We start from the raw sequence: 13,578 nt of genomic DNA on the forward strand, positions 1-13,578 counted from the left end.
GACGCATGCCTCTGATAGCAGCAGGACTGGCGTATTTGATGTTTCACTAGCTCATGGTTTCACTTCACGGTGTAAGAGAGTAGGAAAAGCTTCGTCTACCAGCCTACCAGACCAAAACAGACAAACCTCAATACAATATAAGCATTTATGGGGGTCGTATTAGTCGAGGCCATGACAAGTCTTAGCCACCTTCTTAATTGGAACGATCCGAACCTAGCTGGTCGGCCAGGACAGGGCTAGACAGTCGCCCTTCCCTCTGCTTTGACATTTGTTTTGTCGTCTCTTCTGTGTCTCTCATATGTACAGGATGTTTTCAGCACCCAGATGTAATATATTGTGTCAGACTTCCAAAGCACCAGAAAAAGGAACCTCGATCACACGCAGGCAACATGGTGCGTAATCTTTTAGAAGGTTCATGTCCGTGTCAGTCACTGGGAGATTGGTGGATGTGAGATAAAAAGAAAAAAAATTGCGATAGGCTAATATCAATGAAAATTAAAAGAGAACAGTATAAAACACATAGAAGCACAAACTTTTTATACTAGTCGGCTACTTCAACGAGAACCTTAGCAGCTAGTTTCGTCTTCGACTCTCACTGTGTGCTGTCATGGAGGGTAGAAAACTGTTTCTACAGTCGAAGCATATGTTTGTGTGTGAATAACAAAGAACGGGTTACAATAAACAAACAACGAATATGAATTTATGAATTCGTCGAAACAATATAAGTTCAGGACAAGCCAGAACCTTTTATACTAGTCTGTAATTTCAACTTAGATTTTGTGGACGTCAGGACTCGAAATGATGGCTTTACAATTGATGGCTTGCTTTCCTGTTAGATGTTGGAGGGGAGGGGTCTGTACTTGTCCGACAAAAGCGTATAACTCCAAGGTGTTGGTGCTCAAATGCCTTACGCGAAATGATGTATACCTTCATGTTTCATAAAGCTGCTACTATCATCTCATGTTTGTTGGTGTGTTTCCATGTCAGAACACAACTTCAAGATGCGAGATAATTTCAAGAGCCCCCAAAATAATGAAAAAATTACGGCAGGCGCATAGAACCACAGGCTTTAGAGTTTTAGGCGCTTGTTTGAATCGCACTAGCTGCACCTTATGAAAGCTACGCGTGATTGTAGTGACAACTGCACATAGAAAACAACTGGCCTTCTTACTTTCTATTTTGCAGGCTATACTGTAGTGTTCATTGAATTGGCTTGTGAAACTACCTTTTGCGTGCTCACGTGTTCGCACTCAACTACCCACTGAAACATTAGAACTTTTTGTACTTAAATTATCGTATGAGCAACCCATTGTGGTGCATTGTTCTATCCACAAAATATTGCAGGAAAAGTGTATCTGGCAATCAGGGCGCCGTACCCTTATCAAGTAATTTGTGTTTGCTTCCCTTTCGCTTGATTGTCTCTTCAATTTGACGCGAAAAAAATGCAAAACATAATTTTAGCATGTCGTTCTTCATGTATGCCTCCATATATCTTGTGGGGTCAGGGTTCAGTGTGTCGAAAGCAGATTGATAGTATATCCAAAAATAAATATATTTATCTTTGAACTGCAAAGAGGTATGCTTGCCGTTAGTCCCTGGCTGGAGTTAAAGGAGACGATGGTGTCGCAAGTGACCGACTGAAAAATAAGCCGAAAAGAACGAAGAATAGCCTATGTGTTCCCCAACTCTTGGGACGCAACGCTCTTAGGGGACAATAAGTTCTAATTGGTACTATGACAAATAATTGTGCTGCACCCCCCAAGGAGTTTGTTACCTTTCTGTTCGAAGTAGTGACGGGATGTCATTTGACATTAGAGACGGTATTCCGCAATGTCTAATGGGCACTGCCAAGTTTGAACACGTAATCTAATGGCCTTTTTTTCACTTCCTCTTCGCCACTGACAGCCGGCTGATTCGCCGCCGCTGCTCCCAGGTTTAAATCTAGCAAACCGGGCGCAGAAGTTCGGTGTTCACATGGCAGACAGTGTGGTGAGCGCCGGTGTTTCACATACTCTCACATCGTCGTCCGGCAGTGCACCAGGCTCACGAAACTGCTAACGAGACATACTAGGAGGCTTTAGAATAGTAGCGTTTCCACATTGGCACCATATGAGCTTTAGAATAGCGTTTGCCACTGCAAACGCGTCCGCACGTCCACCGCACGCTGGCTCACCACAAAGATGCTTTGCGGGCCGCATGCTATTGCGAAGTTTTGCGGATGAACCTCAAGCGCGTACGGTGGTTCGCGTTACTACACATGTGCACTGGCAGAAACCACACCGCAAAGGCTTGCGGTGCGCTACTCTAAAGCTCCCTTTTTTTTGCGATGCTCGCCCGCGCCCGCATAGTTCACGCCACCCGTTTCTCACTGTAGGCTGTAGGGCAACATCCTCCACACGCCACATCGCGGCCGCATCACCGAGGAGAAGGCCATGGTGCTTCGGTGTGGTGGCACCATCTAGTTTTGCTTATAAAAACTAGCTGCTGAAATTCGTCTCTAAAGTTGTCTGCTCACCTTAGTTTATGAAAGTACACTATGACCATTCGACACGCTGTTGTGAATGCCAGCACATTGTCTAGACATATCTTAGGCAGTGTGCCGTGTCATTTTTGGAACAATTTTCTTCAGTGTTATAAACTGGGTAGCTCGTTAAGAGCTACACATGCTCGAGGCATACTTCTGAACGTGCCATTCAGCGTGGTCTAGGGAATGTTTTGGTGAGAGTGCTACGGGAGGGCTAAGACTAGTTCTCGGTGTTTAGTTCATGATCATTCATTCAGGAACAGAAAATTGAGAAACAAATGAAGCCTGCCTAGGGTTACGGGTAGCACAGAAACCTTCGACGCGTGACATGAACCTCTTTTCATGAACCTTCATTTCCAAGAAAATTTTTATAATATATACATTTATTTTTTTCATTTTAACTGCTCGTTTCGCACAGAAGACTTAAGCACGGTTTTCGCGTTGAATCTGTATATAAATGATTACGAAGTAACAAATTAGTCATTAAACCGTACTAACGAAATGTGTTCCGTGCAGCGATGTCCCCCGAGTCGACCAAGCGACTACAGAGAACCTGCTCAAGCTTCCTGTGCATTTGTATAATCGGCCTCGCTGCTGCGGTAGTAACAGGCGCTCTACTCCTCACCTACTTCCTAGGCACGCGGCACATCATAAGGCCGGCAAAACACTCACCACTAAGCAGCGACGATTTGCATCGCGTATGCGACAACGAAGCATGCCGGTCAGCCGTAGATTGACTGCTTCTGTCTATGGACACCCACGTCAAGCCGTGCCACAATTTCTACCGGTATGTATGTGGTCGTTGGAAAGAATCCAGAGTGGATCAAAACCTTAGAACGAGCTATGAGAACGAGAATAAGATGAACAATACGCTCATGTTTCACCAAGCGCTCTACGAGCAAACTGAAAGCCGGGCAGTTCCTGACTATGGCGACCATGATATGGCAATCTTCTATCGCAGTTGTCACAATTTCTTTGCTAATCAAAGAACGAGTATAGCCAAGAATTTGAGCGTGGACGCCATCTTGAAAAAAATGGGAATTGACGAGGCTTCAACGCGTGTGGGTACTTTTCAAGACGTCTTCACTTTATCGCTGGCCGAAAGCATGGCTACGGGCTTCACGTCGCTAGTTAGTGTCACTCATGCTGACGTGGGCCTAAAGATCAACATCGGCGCCACCTTAGCGTCGATACTTCCCAGGGGCTATGTCGAAGGATTCCTGGACGACACGTTTTCAGAGTGGCACTCTGCGGACGAGCGCCGCCTCGTGCTGATGGGCCAAATTGATGAGAGCCTCGAGAAGCTACGAACCCCGTGCCTCGCTTCCGAAAGCTCAGACGTGACGATCCGACATTTGAAGGCGCCGTTTCCTGGAGGCGACTGGCTGTCAGCGTTAAAGAGTAGCCAAGGCGAAAACGAAAGTTCAGCTTTCTCACCCGATACCATCGTCAGCGTTCGCGGAGAAACCTGCATAGGCGCCATGCTCAGCTACTTGCAGCGTGTCAGCGTCGAGGAAGCTCGCATCTATTCTTTAGCCGTATTGTACGCACAAATGAAGAACTATGCCTACAAGGTGCGCCACATGCAGCACAGCTTGGTGCTAAGAGCGAGAAAGTGCTTGAAAGTCACCGCTCACCTGTTCTCGAGGACGTTTGAAGCCTGGATTAAAACGAACATATTAGGCGAAGACCACATTCACGCTTTCTCCGTGATGGTGGAGAATCTGAAAAAGGCGGCGGCCACACTGCCCAGCGTGCCGGACCAGCTCAACGTTAGTGCACAAAAGTATGATCCCGTTCAACTTGCAATATTCAGAAATGGTAAATATTAGCTTTATAAGCTCTATATAGTTTCACATTATAAACATGGCCACAAAGCTCGTTCAGTCAAGAACTAGCAAGTAGTGCGCAATTATTCATAAATCAACGCTTGGTATATATTCCAAACATTGTCTCTATTAATTATTTTGAGCTGAGTTTCACATATAAGAAAAACACGTGCACAGAGGTATCGCGTATACATTGCTGACTGATGCCAAAAGTTAAGGTATTGATAAAAAATGAATAGTTGTGTGAAAAGAATGTGCTAATATAGTGATGTGGATGTGTGCTGGTTAATGAAAGGCCTTATTTTTCATATTTTGTTCATTTAGCCTTTGAAATTTATTATAGGAGCTATTTTGTTGACACCCTTCTTCCCTATGCGTTCCTGAAATTTTTCTTGACGTATGTTCATTTCATAACTTACCATTTCTGCTTGATTTCAAAGATACTATACCGTGGGTTGTCGTAGATGATTGTCCAAAAGAAAATGTGGCGTTTCGCTCGAAGTTTAGGAAACCTTTTCATGAACGTAGTTTTTTTGTACGTAGAAAAAAAAAAACATTTATACCTTTTGCAGTGTTTGGGTGAAGTGATCGGCCAAATACTCTATATGTTTGCACTTCTAATGTCTTGGATTGCCATCCTTTGAGGTAATGAAAATGCCAGCGAGATATGCAAGAATCTTGTTTAGAGAAAAAATATTTAAATATAAAGCTATGTAATGCCAGCCATCATTTGAGTTTTTCATTTGAGGCGTGCTGGCCGGACGGAAGTTTCACTGATTTTTATTTTAGGCAACTTATTTAACAGACCATTGCTTGCATCACGGTCAAACTCATGCACTTTTGTGTATTCGTGTTTTGGCAGACAGTGGTAAATCATAACTTATTGCATCACGTACTTTCAGCCCAGATGGTTTTCCTCTGAGTCCTTACTACTTTATCTTGAAGAAGTGTAGTTGCACTTTGCAGAACAAATTGCGAGCGCTTGCTTCATTGTGAAAGCTCTTTTTGTTACTAAGGACAGAGTATATTTCCGATGTCGCCTCCACAGTAGTTATCTACTTAACGAGGCACGGTAATGGACACGTGTAAGACTTAGCGTCGTGCGCAGTTTCTTTATAAAGTATGGATGTCTTGTTTGTGTTACGGTTTACAGCATTCACTTAGCGGACAGGCACTGACCATTTCCATTTGTCGCAAACGTGTTAGGTCTGCTGCTATAGGAAGAAGCTTGCATACATGATAGGTATGTAGGTGTGTGTCGAGCGAAGCACTGCTTCGCAATCGCGAGGAGGTTTGTAATCATCACTAGGTGGTTTTATCGGTAGAAACCAAAAAGTGAAGGCGATTTACGTGTAAGCTAAGCAGCCATAGTAAAGGCGACGTGTTTTCGATTGACCTATACTTCTTTTTGTAATTTGTGCGTTCTTACTTAGTACAGAGTATATTCTGATTATATAGGTGCAATAAAGCGTGTGTAACGTGTATTTTTGTTTGTGTGCGCCAAAAATGCGTTGTATCTGAATGTATTGATCAATTCGATTATGTAAGACAAAATATGATAGCTTGAAAATACCTTCTACTAACGAAATGTGTAAAATATGTGTGAAATGTGTAACTGCGCTTTTTATTTGTGTATGTTACTGATGTGTAAATGTATGTACTATGTCCATGATGCAGACTGTATTTCTTAAAGAGGTGAAGACCTCCTCAGCCTTTTAGTCTTTGGTCTTTGCCTCTCACAGGGAATTTTTTTTCTTGCGAAATAAAGTAAACAACTGGTAACAGTGGTGCAACCTTTATTCTTTATTATTTATTCTTAATTCAATGAATACCCCGCTTAGCCCGAAGGCGCTGCAGCAGGGGGGTTACAATGTCGAGAAAAAGACATTTTCATTAATACAGCACACTTGTTCATTTGATAAGTGATTCCATTTTCTAATGGAACGAACAAAAAACGAATTAGCATACAAATTAGATCTGGTACGGTACTCTAAAATCTTGAAACAATGATCATTTCGCGAAGAGATATAATGATGACTGTGAAGGTACTTTTCTTTTCGTATGCCGGTTTTACCATGAAATATTTGGTACAGGAGCTTTAGCCGCAGTTTCTTTCGACACAATGAAAGTAATTCCCACCCTCGTTCAGTTTTCATATTGGTGCAACTGTCATTTCTTGAGTACCGGCTTAGGACAAACCTTGCAGCTCTATTTTGTATTTTTTCAAGTTTGTAACTTAAACTTGAAAACCCATTTCATAGTCGCACCATTCATAGTCGACTCATCAATAACGCGATGAGTCGACTATGAATGGTGCCTGGTTGAACGAACGTATCATTTTGAGCAATGTTCATCACAAACGGTTCTCTCATGTTAACAGAACAAGACGACCCTGTCTGGCAAATTTTAAAGCGACCATATATTATGGGCTTGTAATCAGAAGGACGACCTGTAGTGGCCCAGGGTTCTTCTATGCCATCAACTTGAGTGGGCCGTGAACGGTGAATGGTAGTATTACATGTAAAGCCATTTATAACTACACTTGGGAGCCACGAAAATTTTATTGTTATCATAGGTAGCTGCTATTGAGCGCTTTGACGAAAAAAATCAAGAAAGACGGAATAGTAGCCTACAAATAATCACTAGTAATCGATCTAACTGCACCAAATAAAGAACCATCCGTGCATAGAGAGACGCAATAAAATACAAGTTGTTAGTTTCCGGTTGATTCGTGGAACAAAGAACCGCCGGACGTTGCTATGGAGAATGGCACAAGTGATTCAAACTTTGAATTTTCACTTGGTTACACGGGACAAGTGGTGTCATCTAGTGGGTTGCAGTGGAAACAAAAACGTGTAAAATCTCGAAGCAAACGGCGGGAAGCTTATCAATGACCGTTGTTGCTGCTGTTTCTAGCGCAGTGAAGCCGGAAAACGTTGTGCACAGCAACAGTGACGTGAGATGGTCTGGTCGGTCCGCTTCTTGAGGCGGGTAATTTGAAGTGCGCTAACGCGATGCGGAGCACTAAAAAGTGATATTATTTCAAAATAGGCCCTTCCTTGTCACGAAAGTAACACTACGAGGTTTCTGGACCGCCATTTCAATAATCAACACCAACCTAATAGTTGGCTTTAGTGTCCCTTTAAGAAATGAAGTAGTGATAAGAAAAAAAAACACCCAATCACTCTGTACAAGTTTAAACAGCCAAGGTGGAACGTGCGTCTACAGGTGGTTGCAGACGTTACAGTTGAAACCAATGTGCCACTCGTGAAATTGCCACTGAAAGCAGGCGCAGGCTCCTGTGATCGCGCTCCCGTCATTGCCCCATTGACACTGCTCGGCCCGCGATGTCACTTTCTCGGTTCACCGTTTCTGCTGGCGTTTCCCAACTCTGGCCTTTTTTTTGTGCCTGGACTGATACATGGGTTTGGTGAACATATGTTCTCTCACGGATCAACTGTTAGCGCTGGTATGGGAGAGTTGTCTGCTGTTTGGCCGTTCGTATGATCCATGCCCTCCCCATATGAAAATTGTAATTTGAAGTACCTGCACACGGCGTCGGCAGCCCGGCTTCAGCCATTCATACGCGTGCGTAGTACGACACAGTGAATGACGGTACTTATAGTACTGCCAGTGGCTCACGGGCTTGCGTGCGAAGTAGAGAATGACATAGCGGATGGCGCAGCCAATAGAGGCCATTACCGATTCTCGTGGCGAGCTGTTTTAGGGGCGAAGCTCTTCATGGCGTGGCTTGTGCTTCCCTCGTAGTACGTAACAACCAGTGGCACATACCCGAAATAGCGGTCCTCACGATTTTGACCTCCTAGGTGGTTCCGCTGAGAGATTTCTTCTGAGCGTTGTTGAACAATAAAAGATAGTGCTCAATGCACATGTTAATGGCTGCTAAGGGGGAATGAGAGACAGGAGCATTCGGCTTTTAGGTAACGCGCACGCTGCGATCCCCATTAGCAGCTATTGGCATGTGCATTGAGCACGATCTGACAAGAAAGGGTTGCTACGTTATACTCGCTGGGTGTAACCTCCTTGGTTTTAGAAAGGTTTAGCGAGCGTTGGGCCGCATAGCCATGAATACAGTGAACTAGTATATACCATGAACTCGAGGTGGTTAAAGGTGGGAAGTGAACCCGAAGCGCAAGCCGTAAAAAAGTGTGCATGTGCCACCTCCCGTTTAGTCCTTGAAATGTCCGCTGGATGGCGGTGCTTCTATATGAAGAATATATGATGAAAAGATGCGAGATAGTGGTACTTGGAGTGCTGAATAGATGGACGAACGGACACACAGACAGATGCATGGATGGACGCATGAACGGACGCAGGCGCGGATGCATGAACCAACGCAGGGACGGACACACGAATAGACGCACGCACGGACGGGTGGATGGACGCATGGACGGTTACACAGACATACGCAGGAACGGACGGAAGCAAGAACGAATGGACGGACGAATGCTTCGCCCCACTCCCCATCATTCACTCCGTGGATATGCAGCCATTTTTTTCTTTCACCTATCCATATGTAACTTCCAGAATAAAACAGAAACCTTTTGTATTACTATTTATGTATAGCTTCCGCAATTAAACTGAGCACTATGTATTATTCCTGTAAATATCAATTAGTATCATTTTGAAAAGTGCCGTGCTGGGGGATTGGCACGGGACATTAGGAGCCTCACTGCTGGCAGTCAGGGCGGGAGTTTTCCGAGACTAGATGACTGCGTCCGGTATGCAGTCGTTCAGTCTGTGGCTTCCAGTGATGCTGAAGCAGCGCTGCTATCCTTCGTAGTACACGCCCACTAGCTGAAGATTTTGCGTGGCGTGACACGCGAACGGAGAGTTTTGAAGACGTGGAAAGCAACGCTCCACCGGGGCCACTGATAACTCAAGACCAAACGGCTGTCTACCAGATCCAGGTGCCATATTTCACTAATGCATCCGCCGTCACATCCAGCAGAGACACACAGCGACTATTATGTTGTATTCACCAAGCACTGCACCTGGGAGTCAAAGCCACTTTTAAGGCCCTCGAAAATGCCATATGTAAAAAAAAGCTGAGGGGTATATTTTAAAAAGCCTCGGCGCTGTTATCCGACCTAGTTAAAATACTGAGTGCCAGTTGACATGCATGTTGTTACAGCTAACTACATTCGCACCATTCCGTTAATACTCTTCTTCTGGTCTACTTATAGGCAGTGAATAAGAATGCTTGTATTTTTCATAGGGGACGAGGACACCCGCAAGCGGAGTGACCAGGATTACCGCCCTGGTGGACAGCGGTTTCATGAAGACTTCCTTGAGAATGTTGTCCGAGCCCGAAAGCCTGATGTGCAAGTTAACGAGAGGGGAGAAAAAGCTGGCACTCTAGAGGAAGAAGGGCACGATAGGTCTCTTGCCACCAGCCGGCCAGTAGTGGCGAAACTACTTTTTATGACCGCAGACCTGTTTCTTCCGGAGGTTTCAGAGCCAGCGTACGTACACCCATAACAGGGTCTGATTGCAACCTACCTCCCCCCCCCCCCTTCTTTTTCTCCCTATAGTATCGTTTCCTACCTACCACTGGGAGGCAGAACACTGGAGTGTATAATTTCCGAAAGAAAGTCCAATATAACGAAACTTTTAGTTCAGTGAAGCGGATGGCTTTTGGCAGAAGTTGTGTGAGGATTAGCTGGGAAAAGGGTGAGGGATGCGGGACTCTATGGTGAGTGGTGTCTGTGCAGAACTTGCGCCAAATATTGCTAGCTATTTATTCTTCCGTTCAAGATTGTAAGTTTTTTTTTATTCAAGCTAAATTATGTCGTTCCTGCTTGCCGTAACCAAGGGGCGCTTCTCAAAACAGCTTGCTTTGGCGAGCATATTTCTCGAAGGCTTCCTGTGTTTCGTGATTCGACAGTATCACGTTTTTAAGGTTTTCATGTCATCGAGCTGTATATGCGGGGCGTTGATGAATATTTCTTGCGAGAAAATTGAGCTACTCCTTATGTGGTGGTGAAAGCAGGCTCTGCATAATGCGTTGTTTATAGAGAACGAGAGTCGCAACGAAACTACTACCACAAGATATTTTCTAGATGACGACTACAAATGTTGGTTCATACAGAGAATATTTCTGGAACTGTTGATTCTCGGCCTTTGAAATAACGGCCTTATTGAGCCATAAAATAAGAAATTTCTACGAAATGGAGCATACGTTTACTTTTCTAAAATCTTGGATACAAGCTGGTAAAACATACTCTAGGTTTTAGGTTTTAGTATGGTTTCTGAAAACATGTGCCCATGTGTTTTTATGCGTTTTGTTTGTTTGACTTCATGTCCCGTTCGCGCTGTCCTTAGATACTGATAGATTACCGAAGTACCCCGAGAGACACTCTCGCCATTTTCAGTCGTTAATTGAAATCTGGCTCAACAGGTCTTTTCTTTCTCGCTTGACACACAGGCTCTACTATGGCTCTTCTGGCGTAGCCCTGCTCCTGCAATGGGTCGCTGCGTTGATCAGGAAGAATGGAAATCTTCAGGCGGCAATTGAGCAACGACAGCGGTGCCTGCAAAAGGCAGCGTCGTCCGTGCTACGTCAAAAAAGTGGTGACAGAGATGGGAAGCTTCTGCTTACGACGGCCTGGGCACTCAAGGTTGCTCACAGGGCCGCTGTGGCCGACCGGCTGACGACGCCTCCCAATGCTGGTCAACCAGCTTCTGCCGAGGTTGTTCAAGACGACAAGCAACTGGCTGAGGCGAGGAGCAGGCTCTTTTTCCTTAGGTTCTGTGCTACGACTTGCGGCAGTACCCGAAGAGCCAGATCGTGCAAAATAGGTGTGAGTTTTTCCGATGAATTCAGCGAGGCATTTGGTTGCCGGGCACCCCCCAATTACACGTGCCCAGCCGGCAATAACTGAGACATTTTGAATTTCTAATAGTGAATTGTGTGGTATTTTCATGGTTTTCGCGTAGTGTTCAACATTTTATGCAATATGTTTTAGGAACAATTACTTTCAACCGAATCTAAATAACCATTTATCGATGTTGCATGATGGGGTGTGGTCTTGAATAAGACGCAGTGACAGGTAAGCTCTGCTGCCACGAAGCCGTGCCTACGTCAGGACGGAGTGGTAGTCTGGCGTATCAACAATTTACACCATTTTCATTTAGTTATATATTTGTACTTCATCTCGTGACACAACTTTACTACATAGATGTTTTTCTTTACCTCCAACCTTTGTGCCATTTTTCTGTTTACTACGTGCACAAATTCACTTATTTTATGATTGTGATTGTTCTTGCGGTACCTATGACTAGTTTCTTCCAGTCACGTCTATGACAAACAGTGGCTGTACTCGAGCTTCAGTGTTCACCAGAAAGAAACTAAACAATGAGAGCTGTGTGGATGATCCACAAAGTGTCCCAACCGCACATATCAAAATTGTAAATAAACAGAACTATGATATATAGGATGATTTGATGAATGGCTTAAAATTAAATATTGTATTTGTTACGCGAATTTCTATGTGGATTGGTTCTTCCGCTCTGTCTTATATTACAAGGAAGACGTCTTCATGACAATGCAGTCATTATTGTTTTTTTTCATTTTACCGCTACTTGTAGCTGAGGTCATGGTATTATAAGGCGGAGTGGGTTATACTTGACAAGATAGTGTAGCGATGTAAATAGCGATTCAGTATCCTGATACCTCGCTCGGCCTATACTTGTCGGGTGTGGGAAACGTCTACTCTACCTTAGCGGTAATCTGAGCTTTGTTTTTTGAATAAAAGACAGCGTGGGTCGTGCGATGTCGCACGCAGTGGCGATGCCAGGCACGCTTTCCTCAAGTTGATTTGTGCCGACTAACGCTAGGTTTAAGAAAAAGAGTTTTCTTTTGTTTTACGGCACCCATAATCTTACTAAATGGAGCTGAGAAGCGAACGGTGACATCCCATTGCTTCGCCGCAATGACGAGAGATAATGTGACAAAGAGGGTTATGATTTCTGATAGTTTCCACAGTTTATGAATGCGCTGGAAAAATGCTTCCAAGTGCCATATGCAAGAAATGCGCTGCCTCGTGGAACTTCGCAGAGAAGCGCAGGTGCCTCTAACTTTTCGGTGCAAAAATGCCCACTTACTTCAGTTCCGATAAATGAGATACTCAAGTTCAGTTGAAAAGGTGGCTGACAGCGGTAATGATTACTTCACTTTTTGTTGCACTGAGCGTTCAGCTTTTTTGCCGAAGTGGTCTTACAAGCACGCAATTTGAGGAGATTAAATCTAACATGTAAATAGAAGCATGCTTCATTTGCTATTATTCTTAGGACACTAATGCCCTAGCTTTAACGTAACTTACGGGTGATGTGAATCGTTGTATTCATGCTGTTGACACATACGCTATCAGTTTTAGTCGAGAATAAAATTCTATTTCAGAAATTAATATTGGGCCACGTGGCCTGTTTCTCCTGTAGTGGTCCAAAACAATGTTTTTTTAGCATGCGCATACTCGCAGATGGTCGAAGGCTTTCTAGTTAGGGCAGCTTCCACGGTATTGTGACGTCATATTATTTCAGGAAAGTATCCAGCAGAGTGGCACGTGCCGCCCAAAATTATGCAGCAGGCCTGTCGCTTTTTCAGCGTCCATTCACTGCCTTCTGAATGTGATAATCATTAGAGTGAATCTCTTTAGTATTCCATCTTGCGGTACGACAGTAGAGACACTGAAGCGTCTGCACGAAGTACTTCTGAAGGCGCCAAGATTGGCGGCATACCCCCGCGCGAAAGAGAAAAGGAGAAAAGAGAGGTCGATGGTATGCGATAACATCTCCGTTCACGCTTCACGCGTCAAAGTGTGTAATGCGGTGGATCTAGCACGAATGAAACTGACGACGAAAGCGCCATCTGCATTGGCGGAGCATCTCTACGGTGTCGTTATGCAGGAGGCCGTCTCCACCATATGCACGCGCCCACGGCGCCACTTTTGAGACGCAAATTCAGGGCGGGATGAATCGGAACAGGCCCCAAATTGCATACAGGTGACTGTTCTTAGGCGATCTATATTGCGCAGTAGGGCATCTCTCTGCGCAACGCGGTGCAATACCGCACAAAAGAGCTCCGGAATGAGTCGTTGACAAAGACGAGAAACGGGCATCGGTGCGTATGGTCTGGCGTCCCACATCACTCCGTGTTTGCATTGCGGGGTCCGGATCTTGGCTGCACGTGAGTCTTGGTCGCCC

The sequence above is a fragment of the Rhipicephalus microplus genome, chromosome 1 (genome assembly GCF_043290135.1).
Source record: "Rhipicephalus microplus isolate Deutch F79 chromosome 1, USDA_Rmic, whole genome shotgun sequence".
Classification (NCBI taxonomy): Eukaryota; Metazoa; Arthropoda; class Arachnida; order Ixodida; family Ixodidae; genus Rhipicephalus; species Rhipicephalus microplus.